Consider the following 13,831-nt stretch of genomic DNA (forward strand, 5'->3'; position numbering starts at 1 on the left):
TTAACCCTAAGCTCCTTTTCACTAGCGGCCTCTGCCCAGCGGTGCGACCTGTCCAGCCCTTCTCAGCCCCTTGGAGGGGGTAGTGACAATTCCAGACATCTGGCCACCAAAGCAGCTTCTCTGAGCCAGGGTTGGAAGGGCTGAAGCCACTATATGCTGCTCTACTGGCGGTTTGTGGTGTGGTCCAAAGTGGGCTGAGCCTAGTGCAGGCCGGTAGTGACCACCAGATCAGCTCACACGAGGATAAGTGACCAGCAACTACTGGCCAGGACTGGCTGGACTGAGGGTAGTCGTGGAGCAGTAACCTTTTGCCTTCCATTCTATGAATTTTCAACTCCAACAGAGGTTAAGGTCCTGATGGCTCCATCAAGATGATCCAAGAATGACCCTAGACATAAATACACCGTATTCATATATTCATGTACATATAAGCAGACAAACAGAAGCGCCCAGCTGGAGGGAGTCCACGGATCCTAAACCACCTACGAGGTCGAGGTCGACCTCAGACACATCCCTATGGGAACTCTTCCTCCTAGTTGAACCTGAAGAATACCTGGACGACACTCGTCTTTTCCTGCACCTCCTTCTTACCTTAAAGAGTGAAGGAAAATGCAGGAACTGTGACTATGCCTGTGGGGCTGAGGCTGTAGGTTTTCACAAAGGCTGGCACCCACTCTGAGGCCTTCTAGGGTACCTTCCTTCATCTTTTGCCTGCCATTTCCCCTGTAGCTTTTTTTCCCCCTACAAACTTCTTCCTAACACTATGCCGGTTGGTCAATTTTCTTTTACTCTGTCCTCACTGTTCCTCTCTCCTTGTCCAGTTTTCAGTGCAGGTTACCCTCACAACAACGCAGCTGCTAGAGGAGCAGTCAACCCCTCAGCAGCCCCCCCCCCCCACTTTCTCTCCCCAGCAGCAGGGTTAATTATGGCCTTTGGCGTTGTCCCCTCCCCAGGCCAGTTCGGTGAGACCGCCAGGAGAGCTAGCTCATTAGGGAGGGGAGCAGTGGAAGGTGGAATGAGAGAAGGGATGAGATGAGGTTTGTGGAATGAGAGATCCTGTTCCTCCCATCCTGTCAGCTCCCTTCTCCAAACAAAGGACAAGAGAGGCACAAAACCCCCGAAGCCAGACATGACCAGAGCACTGAATTTGGATGAGGTGTTTCTAGGGGAGAAGCCGACTGGCCAGAAGTGAAGCCGGGGAGGAGAGGGAAGGTGAGGGGGAGCACAGGCAAAGTAAGGCAAAGAGGGAGATAGGATAAGAAAGTAATAAGAGAATTGAGTGTGAACTAGGGATGCCGGAGAGTATAGGGAAGGCACCTGTTTCTTTGAAAGGGTTGAAGAGGTTGTTTTGGATACGAAAGAGCTTCCCAACTGGGCAGTTGGACCATCAGTTAGGGAGAAAGCAGCAGAGCGAAGAGCTGGGACTAGGGATGTTGGTGGAGATATAATGATTAACCATCCCCCTCCCCAGTCAGCTTTGAGCCCTCAATACAACTGAGTAGTAGCTGGGGTGTGGAGAGGGGAGTGTAGTGATAGAAACGGGGATGTCTCCGACTCTGACTGCTGCTCCTTGGCCACCTCAGAGATCAGAGGGGCGAGAGGGAGGGAGTGCTAAGCAAAAGGGGAGCGCAGCCCTAGGAAGGGGAGGGGCTGAAGGGGGTGCAACAACAGATGCAGGGTAGAAAAGAGTCAGAGAAATAGTGAGAGAGCCGGATTTACAGGCGAGGGAAGAAGAAGAAAGGAGACAAAAAGAGGGAGAGGAAAAGAGGGAGCAGCACACACAGAGGTGGAATTCCTAAGACAGAAGACCTACAGTTGGAAAGGATGGGTGGGGAAAACAGAGGCAGGACAGGAACTGAGTTTTCTTAGAGTTATGGTGAAGTACCAAATCTCTCCCTCAACCAACCTCCTCCCCTTTTCCTTCTTAAGGAGTCTGTAGAAAGCAGGAGGAGTATGAGAGAGAGAGTTTGGGAGCCTGGAAAAATGAGATGAGGGTGGCAAGAGAGAGAGGCAAAGTGTGGCAGAAACGAAGTGAAGCAGACCTAATGACAGAGACAGGGACTGAATCAAAAAGATTAATGTGGAAAGAAAGAGGCACGAGGTACCAAAATGAGGGGGGGGGGAGAAATAAAGGTGAGATACCTAGAATCAGAGAAAGAGTAAGGTGCAAAGTGAGAAACATCAGGAAGAACGAAATTCTCCATTGACCTTCGGGGATCTGTTTATCTTTCCTCCGTCCCTTCTTTCTTCTCCGTCTCTTTCCCCCCTCCCTAAGGTGGGAAAACAAACGTCTTTAGCCCCAACTGAGCGTGCAGGTTAATGTTGCTGGATCTCCTAATGTTTTGTATGGTGTTTACTGAGGATGGTGAGTGAATGGTTCAGAAGTGTGTTTGTGCTAGTGACTTTTATGTGTATTGGGGGGTGAGAGGAGAAAGTATGGAGTAGAATATACGAAATCTGAGAGAGGGAGAGATCTGGTCGGGAAGATGCTTAAGGGTCTTCAAAAATCGTAGTTCGTGTTTCTCGATCCGAATTCTGCGATCAAGTTCAAATCTTGCCCCTTAACATGAACTTGAACAAAAGGAGTAAAATGAAATCATGCAGACATAGGTCAAGATCACTTAATATCCAATATGTTAAACTTTAAAAATATCTTAACCGTTCTTCAAGATCATCTCCAATTTCTAACTTTGTTGCTCCTAGAAAAGAGAAAGTACAAAGTAAATGTAGGAGCAATTTCTCCTGTCTCCGAAACAAGGCGGTTCCTATCTTCCCTCATCCCCGGAATCTAGGTAAATAATCTTCCTGAAAATTATCTTCTAAGAATATTGTGACTCAGCTCTGTGGGGTGTTTTTTTTGGGGGGGGTGAAGTAGGGATGAGAAACGAGCTATGTGTTTGTTCAACTCAGACATTAGCCACCAAAAAACAAGAAACAACAACAAACAACCTCAGAGCAGATAGCAGTCACTAGATTCTCCCTTTGCCCCCTGTTTTTATAGGGAGGTTAACCACACAAGGAAGGGAGGAAAGAGACTGAGGAAGTGTCTCCTCCAGCAATGATGCCAATCAATCCTTTTTGTCAGTATAGCAATTACACAATATAGCAAACCAAACTCCCGTGGTGTGGAGGCCTTAAGGGACCGGGATGGTGGAATTAGTCTGAATCCCAGTGTCCTTGGTCAAAGAGTCCGATCTTCCCAGCTCCTTTCCCATAGAACAGGGAAAAGGAGATGAACGTGACGAGGAGGAGATGTCGAGAGAGGAAGGATGAGGATGGGAGACGTGGGAAAGGACCAGGAAGAAAGTGAAGGAAGAAAAGTGAGAAGAAAAGGAAAAGGGAGGAAATGGGGTGGGAAAGGGACACGTGAGAAGCAAGCAGAGGGAAAGGAATGGGAGGGGCATTAGGATAAGAGTGGAGGAAATAGTGGAAGGGGACAGAGAAGAGAATTTTCAAATTAATATTTTGCTATTTAATTTATTATGGGAAAATAAGCGGTGAGGCATTAGGAATACAGCTAGCAAAAACGAAATCCTTTTTTTCTCCACTTCCTACCTTTTATTCATCCACTCCCTCGTTTATTACAGTTTGCTTTGAGAAGGAACAGGCTCAGTAACACTCAAATAAAACCCGTATCCTTCGGAAACCCCGCTTGAACGGCAGTGCCCGATTCCGGAGGATTTGTTCCGGTGTGTCTTAATCATATTGAACTAACAGGATCTGGAAGGGCATAAACAATCTAGGACCAAGGGAAGTGGGGTTCAGTAGGAGGAATGCCAAAAGCCTCCTATCTCTGACGTGATTCCGTGGCTGTCCTTACTAGGCTGTAAGGGAAGAGGAAAGAAGCAAAGTATATATAAGGGGGGGGGGGTCTACAGGAGCGAAAGAGAAAAAAGATGGAATGAGAAAAAGGGAGAAAGAAGAGAGAGGAAGTCCGAATGGCTCTCCACTGCAGCCTGGAGGGGAGCGGGTTCCTTCTTTATAACCCCGGCCCGCCCTCCCTCCCTCTTCTGCTCCCGCTCCCGCCTCTGTCCCTCCCCCCTCCCCCGAAGCCACAGGGCAGCCAAGAGAGCCGAGCGCCAAGTAGAGGGAGGGAAGGAGGGAGAAAGGGGCTCGAGCCCCCGGCTCTCGGCCCAGCTGTCTTGGTGCCTGCATTCCCATCTCCTCCAACTAGCCCTGAGGAGCAGGGAGCCGGCTGGCAGAGCTGGGGCAGGTGCAGGTAGGCACGGGCACAAGAGAGTGGGTGGGGGGAGTTGTTTATGCCCCTGGGGAAGCCGGGACGAATCCCCGATTCTTTCCCCAATCCTATCGGTGTCTTTCTAGCCGCACCGAAACTTTATGTGGACTAAGGGAGCTAGAGGGAGCTGCCTGGCTCCGGCCAAGCCAGTTGAACAGCCTGCTCCCGCCGGCTTCCCGATTATTTGTCCTTTCCCGCAAGATCCCGCAGGATCAGTAGGAGCTGCGTGATGGGGGTTGCTTATCTGGAAGGAAAGTTGAAGCGAAATGAAGCAAGGTCTGTGAATCGCTTCCAGAAAGAAAGGCAGGAGCTATGTTGATGGGCCTGAAAAGGATCAAGCTTATATAGTACGAGAGGAGAAAAGGGCGAAAGCTAAGTAGGAAGAATCCCAGAGGAGGAGTAGGAGGGGGAAAAGGATAGACACAGAGGGACAGAGTCCAAGTCTTAAACACGGAGAAAAAGGGGAGACATTCCCAGGAAGGCTGAGCTATTAGCTCTGTCCTTGGGCTGCGTATTTATACGGTCGAGGGGGTGCACAGATGGACTCTCAATTGAATTCCATCTTCAACACCATCAGAGATTGATTTTCTACTCGCTTTTAATTTTGCCATAATTAATTAGATCATTACAACTGTTTGCTATTGATCTCCCTACTTAAACCTTCGGTGCGGAGGGGTTTCTCTGGGTCCCGAAAACCCCTGGGGAGGCTAGAGGAAGCACAAGTCCGGCAGCTCAGCATCCGAGGTGGAGGCCTAGATCTTAAGCTGGCCAGGCCTGAGAGAAGGCGGCCTATGGGACAAGGAGGCTGAAAAGCTAGTTAGGTTTACCCGCTGGCTTGGGCCGTTAGTTGTCAAAAGAAGAGGTTTGAACAGGCTCTGTGAACGGGCAAGGTGGCAGAAAGGGGACAGTGTTTGAATGAAAAGGAAAACCAGTAGGAGCTGGGATGGGTGGGAAGGCAAGACGAGGGTTTGGGTCCCAGGCTAGTTAAGAAGGAGGCACGAGACCTGCTACATTGGGGAAGACTCAGAAGACTTCACCCTCCAAATTCTAAATCTCCCTTCTCTCCGTCCTCCCCCCCCCCCATCCTTAGTCAGAACACCCCAAGTAACTAGATTGAGGTGGCGTTAGGATTTTAACCACAAACTCAAATTCAGTTTGAAATCTGTCTATGTTCCAGGGCAGACTGGATCTTCTGGGCCCCGGGAAAAAGGAGAGGGTAAACGACTCCACTAACCGACCCACTCAAGCAGCAGAGGACTCCTGACCCTTCTCATTAGTACTCCGGGCTTCTCAGGACCCCTTTCACTCTTCCCGCTGTTGGGCAGCTTCCCAGGAAGGATAGTCTCCTGAATAGGGCAATCACTTCCGTGCCACTGGTATCAAGCTTCTTAGGGGGACTACCTCCCAATGACTTCTCACACATACTTGCACCGACTTCTTCCCACCCACTCCCATGCACCAATGTGTCACTACACTCAAACTTTTAGCAAGGTAGTGGCATATTTATAAGAGAAATGTAGTAATAAAAGGGTAAGAACAAGTAAAAAAAAAAAGTAAAGAAACAAGAAAAAAGACCGGAAGAGGATTTCTGTCGTAAGACTAAGGAGAATTTTTGAAAATTCACTTTTTTTTTCAGAAAAAAGTTTTTGTAGGTGGATTTAACAAACTCAAACATACGAGGTTGGAGGCGACCCAAGTAGCTGGGAAAGGACGAGACCGGTGTCACTGTCCCCAGACTCTGAGGCCACCACACACCTCATCTCCCCTCCTCCCTCAACTTGGTGACCTCAGAGACTGAGGGCACAGAAACTCAGCAGAGCTTCTCCCACCGACTGAAGTAGTCGCCCCTCCCCCCTCCTCCAAGGCTCAAGAGAGATCCGCCCTCAGTAGATGCCCTGCAGTCCGGCTCTCCAAGCCAGCCATCTCCTACCCCTACTCCCCGATCCCCTAACCCCCTCTCTCAAAACGCCCCCACCCGGGTGCGCACTCGGGGAAGACTGGAGGCGAGGAAGGATAGGGGCAGATGGCGGGGACATCCAGCTACGTCGGAGGCCCGAGTTTCGCTCCCTTTTTTAGGACTGAGCTCCTTCAGCTGGCTTTGGGTCTGATGCGGGCCCCCCACCCCCACCCCCCTTACCTGTACGCCCCGCGCCCTGAGCCATTCTCCGAGTGCGCCTTGTCAGTGCGGCCGCAGCGGTGCAATCTGGCCTCCTGAGATCTCAGCCTTCCCCACTGGCGCTTCCCCGAGATCGGGCGCAGCCACCCAAAACTGACCGGCTCAGATAACCCAGCTAACTCTCCTCTGGCGCTGGCGCTCTCTCTCGTTCTCGCTCTTGCTCGCTCTCTTTCTGTCTCTGTCACACACACACACACACACACACACACACACACACACACACACACACACTCAGAACTCCACGCTTTCACACAAAAGTAAGCCTAGAGGACACAAACCTACAGTTGCTCACCTAGACACCCCACCACCGCCAGCGTCAACCTATACATTCAAAAGACAGTCGAGCCCAGAGAGATAGCAAACACAATCAGTCATTCACTAGCTTCCTTCACCCACTTCCCAGAACACTCATCCCGTCACACTTCCCTCCACCCTCACACACACATTCCCTGATATACTTAGTCCCACACTCCCCTTGCACACTCCCAGCAAACTCACACACACTCAGTCACACGGTCCATGAAATCTACTCACAGTCACACACTCCTTCACCTCCTTAGTCATACACCCCATTAATACTCACAGTCACATACACTCCTCGACACACAATCACACACTTCCTGACACACACAGCCACACACACTCCTCCACATCTTCACAAGTCACACACTCCCTGACACTCAGTCACACACTGACAACCTTAATCACACTCCCTGAAATACAATCACACATTCCCAGAGATCTTAGTTGGCAAATACTCCTCCACATTCTCACACTCAACCACTCACAACTCAACCTTCTCACACATTTCTGGACATCTTTAGAGCCATAAATGTACTTCCAACTATCTATTGCTCTCATTAAAGAAAGAATCTAGATTCTAGAACTTAAAGGTAAGGGTCTGTAAACTTTTAACAAAAATAAAAATAATAAAGAAAGGAGTGTCAATGGGAGGATATAATTTGAGGCCTGGAGGAAAAGAGATGAAAACCAAACCTGGGCCTACTGTACTTTAGTCAGACAAGCATCAGATGCCAGGTCTTTTTTTCTCTCTATGTCATTTTTGGGAAAGGGTGCTGTTGGTTTGGAGTTGAAAAATTATACATATGCACATTTATCCAGTGAACATTCCCATTTACATAGGCATGGTTACTCATATACATCCTATCAACCACTCATACCCTAACACTCTTCTCACTCTTTCCTACACTCATAAGTCCTTTTTCATAGCTATGAATTTGCAATCATTCTGTCACACCCCCACAAGCTTGCACTCTTCCCCACACCCATAGTTGTTACTTTTCCTAGCCTCACAAAATCACCCATACAACACACAATGACTTTATGACCTTGCATTGCCTGTGACACCCTCATTTGCACACAGAAAGCCAATGCATGGAGGCACAAAAGCTTTCAAGTTCCTCAGGCTTGTTGGGGATTCAGTCTGGAAAGCTGGAGGCATGGTCAGAGATGCCCTGCCTAAGACTCCAGACTCCACTTCTCCTGTGTCTGGCCTAGCCCAGCTTGTCCCCATAGAATCAATTCTCATCAGAAATAGATTTCCCATCCACAACATTTGAAAGAACACTTGAAATGTAGTCATCTCTGTCAACAAATTTCAAATTATACATTTTTCTAAATGAAGATTAAAATTTTACTATTGGGATCAATTTCAGGGATCAGAGTCATTGATAAAAGCCAAGTGTATGGCTTTCATTTAAAAAACAAACAAACAACAGAAACTCAAAGTATAAAAAAACCTAGACATACTTTTAAGATCTAACCAGCAGGAACCACTCCACCCTGCTCTGACCTCCAGTCTGACTTCCCCAGAGTTCTTCCAAGGTTGGAGAATTAAAAGCAGAAAAATATGTTCCAAAGGACATATGAATCTTCTCATACAATTAAAATCACTCATCAGTTTGACAGTCAGACTTTTCCAGGCACACAGATTCAAAGATTTCTTCACCACAGATTGTCTCAGAGTACCACACCTTTATACAGTTTCCTTCACAAGCCCTTATACTTTTATAGTCACTACAGAAATTACTTTCTTTTATGAACTTTTAATCACACACAATGTATCTTCAAGCACAAGGATCATGCACAAATAAGCACCTAGAACAGAAACACTCAGATGGAAATCCTTATTCCCTGGCCTTCTGCAGGTCTCCTTGATGACCAGAATAGTGTGTGGTGAGAGGTGAGGTTCTATAAGAGAAAAGAATGGAGTCTAGATAGAATACCACATGAGGACTGGAGTGGGAGAGTGTTGTTTCTAGGGGAGTGGCAAACCTCTCTTTTACTACCCAGCCACAATCTAGGGGCTTTGGAAAAAATAGGGAAAGGACCAGGACCTAGTGAGTTCTTGGTTCTTTGTCTCTAGATGTCTAGGCCCCCAGCCCAGATTTTTCTCTTGGACCTTTTTTGCTCCCTCCCCCATTGATTGAAAGTCTCTCTCAGATCCTCCAAGGAGTCCCAGGAAAAATGATCCACCATTCTATTGATTCTTCATTAGGATTACATTTTCACATTTGCTAAATTGGTTTTAAAAGCTTCCCCCCATTGTTATTGTCCTGTCAGATCCTGTGGTCTGAGGGTATGAGTTCTCAAAAAAATGTCCCCCACTTTGAGATGCTGCTGTGATTACACTACCCCACCCAGAAATATTATAGGCATTTTGATGATTGGTATTGTGTTTTGGTGTCTTCTTTAGAAAAAGAAGGTGACTGGAGAACCAGGTCCTGGGTAGAGGTAGAAAAAGGATATGGGAAAGGCTCAGCTGGCAGGACCCTGTAGTTACTTCAGTCCTACCCCTTTGTCCTAGAGATTCCAAAGAAGACACCCTTGAATCTTTCTTTCCCTTTTAGACATAATCCAGCCATCTAGGGTTCTTTGAATTTTGAAGGAATGTAAAGAGACAAGGCTTTAAAGATCATTTTCTGTTTGTCTACACTGTCCCACCCCACCCTCACCAAGAATGAAGGGGAAATAGGAAAAGTAGACTTCCACCCCACTTCTCCCATCTCTCTCTCTCTTTAAAAAAAAAAAAAAACTCCAGCCAAACTATGAGCTATTTCTACTAGGTACGTGGCCTAGAGGGAGAGCAGTCTGCTTTGTGCCAGCAGCAGAAGCCCCAACCTTACACACAGGTCCTGGTAATCATTAACCGGTCACTGGAAGGGAGGAAAGAATTCAACTTATGGGGAGGTGAGGGACAAAGGGAAAGAGAGACTGGGAGAAAGACAGAGACAGAAGTAGAGAGACAGAAAGAGAAAGACTGAGAGAGAAGGGGAAAGAATGAGAAAGAGAAAGAAAAAAGTCAGAAAGGGGCAAGGATAAATAAAGAAAAAGAGAGGGGAAAGACAGAGAGGTAGAGAGAATGGAAGGAAAGGGGAAAAGACAGAGGGAAAGGGGAGGCCAGAGACTCCTCCAGAAAGCCTCTGACCTTAAAGGTGACAGCCCTTAGGCCTGCGGGGGATCGGGAAGGAGTGGGTGGTGCAAGAAGGTGGCAATGGGCAGATGTGAAGAAAGGCAGGGGCAGCGGGATGTGTCTCCCTGATGTGTTTATCCCCTAATCAGTTCATTAGTTATAAACAACATGACATTAGAAGTTAGGAGGCAGTTGATATTAATTTTTATTTAACTAGTTGATGTTTAATCCGTCACGCCAGGCTGAGGAGCAGCGAGAAAGATCTTCCTGACAGAAAACCAGTTAGAACTTCATAAGGCGCAATCAGTGTCCGGGCTTTGGAACAAACGAGAGAGACAGAGACAGAGAGACACAGTCAGAGACAGAGACAGGGACAAAGAGGCAGTCAAGCAAAAAGGGAGCCTAACGCCCGAAAGTCGAAGAGTGGGTTGTTTTGTTGTTGTTGTTATAAGAAAAGGGAAGACAAACCAAGGGCAGAGGGGAACAGGCTAGGGATTTAAAGCACCTCCCTCTGAGAGGACAGAACAAAAGGAGAAAATCTGAGATGGCCAGGCAGGGTCAGGCAGAAAAGCCACCTGCCAAGGGCTCCGGGCTTTGCCAGAGGTCTCCTCACCTGGTCACAGCCCAGGCACTGCCAGGCAGTGATGGACTGGGAAGTCCTGCTGCGGAGCGCCTAGGTCGGACAGAGCTCACCCGGGCCGAGAAGGGCGAGGACAGGCTGCCTGGGATTGTCTTCTGAAAAAGTGCCCTCCGAAACGAATGGGGCTGGGGCTGGGGCTGGGGCTGGGGCTGGGGCTGGGGCTGGGGCTGGGGCTGGGGCTGGGGCTGGGGCTGGGGCTGGGCAGGAAATGAGCCCGGAGCAGGTGAGAACCGACTCTGCGGGAAAAGTCATTGCCTCTTCAGGGGTCTAGGGAGGGCAGACAAGTTTGAGTCGGAGGAGAAAGAAGCAGAGTTTTCGGGCATGGACTGGAGTCATTGCAATCAATGCTTAAGTCTGATGAATAATAGTAAATAGTTTCAGTTTGAGAAAGTTTGGCGCGTGCCTACTCAACAAAGGGTCTGAAAAGGCGAGTCTCTGAAAGTGGGTGACCGTGCTGGGTGCGCATCTCTAGGTGTGAGTGAGTGCGTGCACCAGCCTTGCACGCGCGGGCTCAAAAGCACGTGCAGTCGGCTTTTTCCACGGACAATTGTAAGCCGCCCTGGCTTCGTCACGGTTTTCTGAGCCGAGCGCGGGGGCGGGAGAGAGAGAACAGGAGAGGGAGGGAGGAAGGGGGCTGTAGTTTTCCTACGCCAAGGGCCGGTTTCTTGGTGCAGGGGGATCCTTGCAGATTCGGGGACAGATTCAGAGAATCTCATTATTTGCATGTTAATCTGCCTCTGCCGCTCAAAGGAAATCGTTTAAATTCCGAAGAAAATTACCTCTTGCCAACGGTTAATAGTTAACTCGTACGGAAAAGTTCCCATGGAAAGGAATGGAATGGAATGGAATGGAATGGAAAGGAAAGGAAAGGAAAGGAAAGGAAAGGAAAGGAAAGGAAAGGAAAGGAAAGGAAAGGAAAGGAAAGGAAAGGAAAGGAAAGGAAAGGAAAGGGGGAAGGGAAAGGTAAAAGGAAAGGAAAGGAAAAAGGGAAAGGAAAGGTAAAAGGAAAAGAAAGGAAAAAGGGAAAGGAAAGGTGAAAGGAAAGGAAAGGAAAGGAAAGGAAAGGAAAGGAAAGGAAAGGAAAGGAAAGAGAGAGAGAGAGAGAGAGAGAGAGAGAGAGAGAGAGAGAGAGAGAGAGAGAGATGAGGGGAGGAAGGAAAGAAGGAAGGAAGGGAAAAAAGAAGCAAAGAAGGAATCCTAAGCGAAAGGCGAAGCGCAGGCCATGGGCATTCCGACCCCAGGAGGGCTGTCTCACATCTCTCCACTTCCCGGCACTCAGCTCCGTTCTATTTTCTTCCCTGCTTCCGGGCCTCGGGCTGCGGGTTGAGCTCTCGCAACCCGTCAGTGAATAATTCAGTTTATCAAATCCTTTCGTTTGGAAAGCTGTCTGCTTCTTTGGGGGCTCAGTTCAGCACCCGACTCCTTTCGGGGAAGAAAATGATTCCAGAGAGAGCTTTTGAAGGAGTCGGCACAGGAGGGATGGAAAAGTCTGACAGGCGATGGCAGACCAGTACAAAGAGAGGCAGGCTCGTAAAAGACAGCCTAAGTGGAGATAGGTATAGCAGGGAAGGAACCCTAGCAAAAGTAACAGAAGAAGGGGAAAGGAAGGAGAGATGAGAAGCCAAAAGACAGAAGAAGGGGAAAGACGGAGAGAAGTAAGAAGAAGGAGAAGAGACAGGGAAAGGGAAAAGGAAAGCGAAAGAAACGAGAGAAATAAAAAAGGTAAAAAAGAAAGAAGAAACTAGGAATGGCTTTTGTTTTTAAGCAGTAGCGCCCGAAGAGAGCTTTGTCAAGGAGCGAAAAGCGCGCCCCGCAGTGGCTGGGCCTTAGGGACGCAACATAGTGAAGCTGGGGGTATTGCGGCTCTGGCTGCTGCAGTCCTCAACTCCAGGTGCGGACCAGGTGTTTCAAGGGGGAATTTCGGAATGGAAATTCACAGGAGAAAGAGTCGCATTTGCGGAGGTGGGAGTGGGGGTGAGGCTGAGGGTCAGAGGTGGAGATAAGTTCCTGGACTGTCCATTAGAGGTGAAGGGAAGGGGACTTGCTGCGGTTATTTTGACTGAGACCAGAGGACTTTAGGCAAAGGACCACTCTTAATTTCTCATCAGTCACTTTTTCCTGCGTGCTCAGTATGAGCTAGAGGCGTTTTGCAATTGTAAACTGGGGACTGCTGGGACAGAATCGGGCAGAAACTGTTTACCCAGTTTGAGAAGGATCGATTCTGAGTCGGCCTGAAACTGGTCTGACTTCCATCTAGTCCATATAGTTGTCTTGTGAGCTCATTCCCTTTCCACCATCACACACCGGGTGTTCAGAAGATTGGTTTCAGGGAAGCAGAGTCGGGAAGAAATTGCATCCACTGACCAGCGGAGGGCGCATTTCTCAAGCAGCCTCTGTCCTAAAGAGAAGAAAGAGGTATATAGATCGCAGAATCCGCAGAATCTTCCTGTTCCCCCCCCCCCCCCAAGAGAAGGAAAGAGGAGACAGAGAGATAGAGAAAGAAAGACAGAGAGAGAGAGAGAGAGAGAGAGAGAGAGAGAGAGAGAGAGAGAGAAATACACACACACATATACACACCCCGAGACAGAAAGACAGACACAGACACAAGGAGACACAGAGAGACAGAACGATAGGGACAGAGACACAGAGAGAAAGAGAAACAAAGTCAGAGAGAGACAGCGAGAGAGAGAAAGAGATGGAGGAAGGGAGAAAAAAGAGAAGAAGAGATTCTTTGGTGGATATTTCTCTAGATATTTTCTTATCACCAGATTTAGAACTTGAGATGATGTACTTTAATAGAAAAGAAAACTGAGGCTAGGAGCAGGACTTCCTCAAGCCAAAGAGCTTATAAATATAGGAAGTGGGGCTAGGAACTTCCTTTCCTAATCTCAGAGCCAATGCCTTTTACACCACTTTATCTTATATTTGCTCTAACAAGTTTTCTTGTTACTATCCGAATTACCTCATTTGGGCCACCCAGAACTTATTTCTCTACTCTGCTCCTTCCTACACATACATAAATTCATCTCTAGAATGGCCCTGAAACTTTATCCCTTCCAGAAATTGCAAGTCTCTTATACCACATACAAAAGATCATACAGAACTATGTGTGTTTGTGTGTATGTAATGTGTGAAGGGGAGGGGCTGGAGAGGGGGCTTGCTTTGCACTAAGCTTGTCACAATCTGAAGAATTCCCTTTGAGCTATTTGTGCTTAGCGGTTCACATCTGGAAAATGAATGGCTGGATTTCAGAGGCTATCCTAGTTGCACCCAACTTTTCTAGTAATCAAACTGAACAACCTCACCCTATGGGATAGACCCATGTTGACCCATAGAAAGCAGCTA

This window comes from Macrotis lagotis, chromosome 4 (genome assembly GCF_037893015.1).
Source record: "Macrotis lagotis isolate mMagLag1 chromosome 4, bilby.v1.9.chrom.fasta, whole genome shotgun sequence".
NCBI classification, from domain to species: domain Eukaryota; kingdom Metazoa; phylum Chordata; class Mammalia; order Peramelemorphia; family Peramelidae; genus Macrotis; species Macrotis lagotis.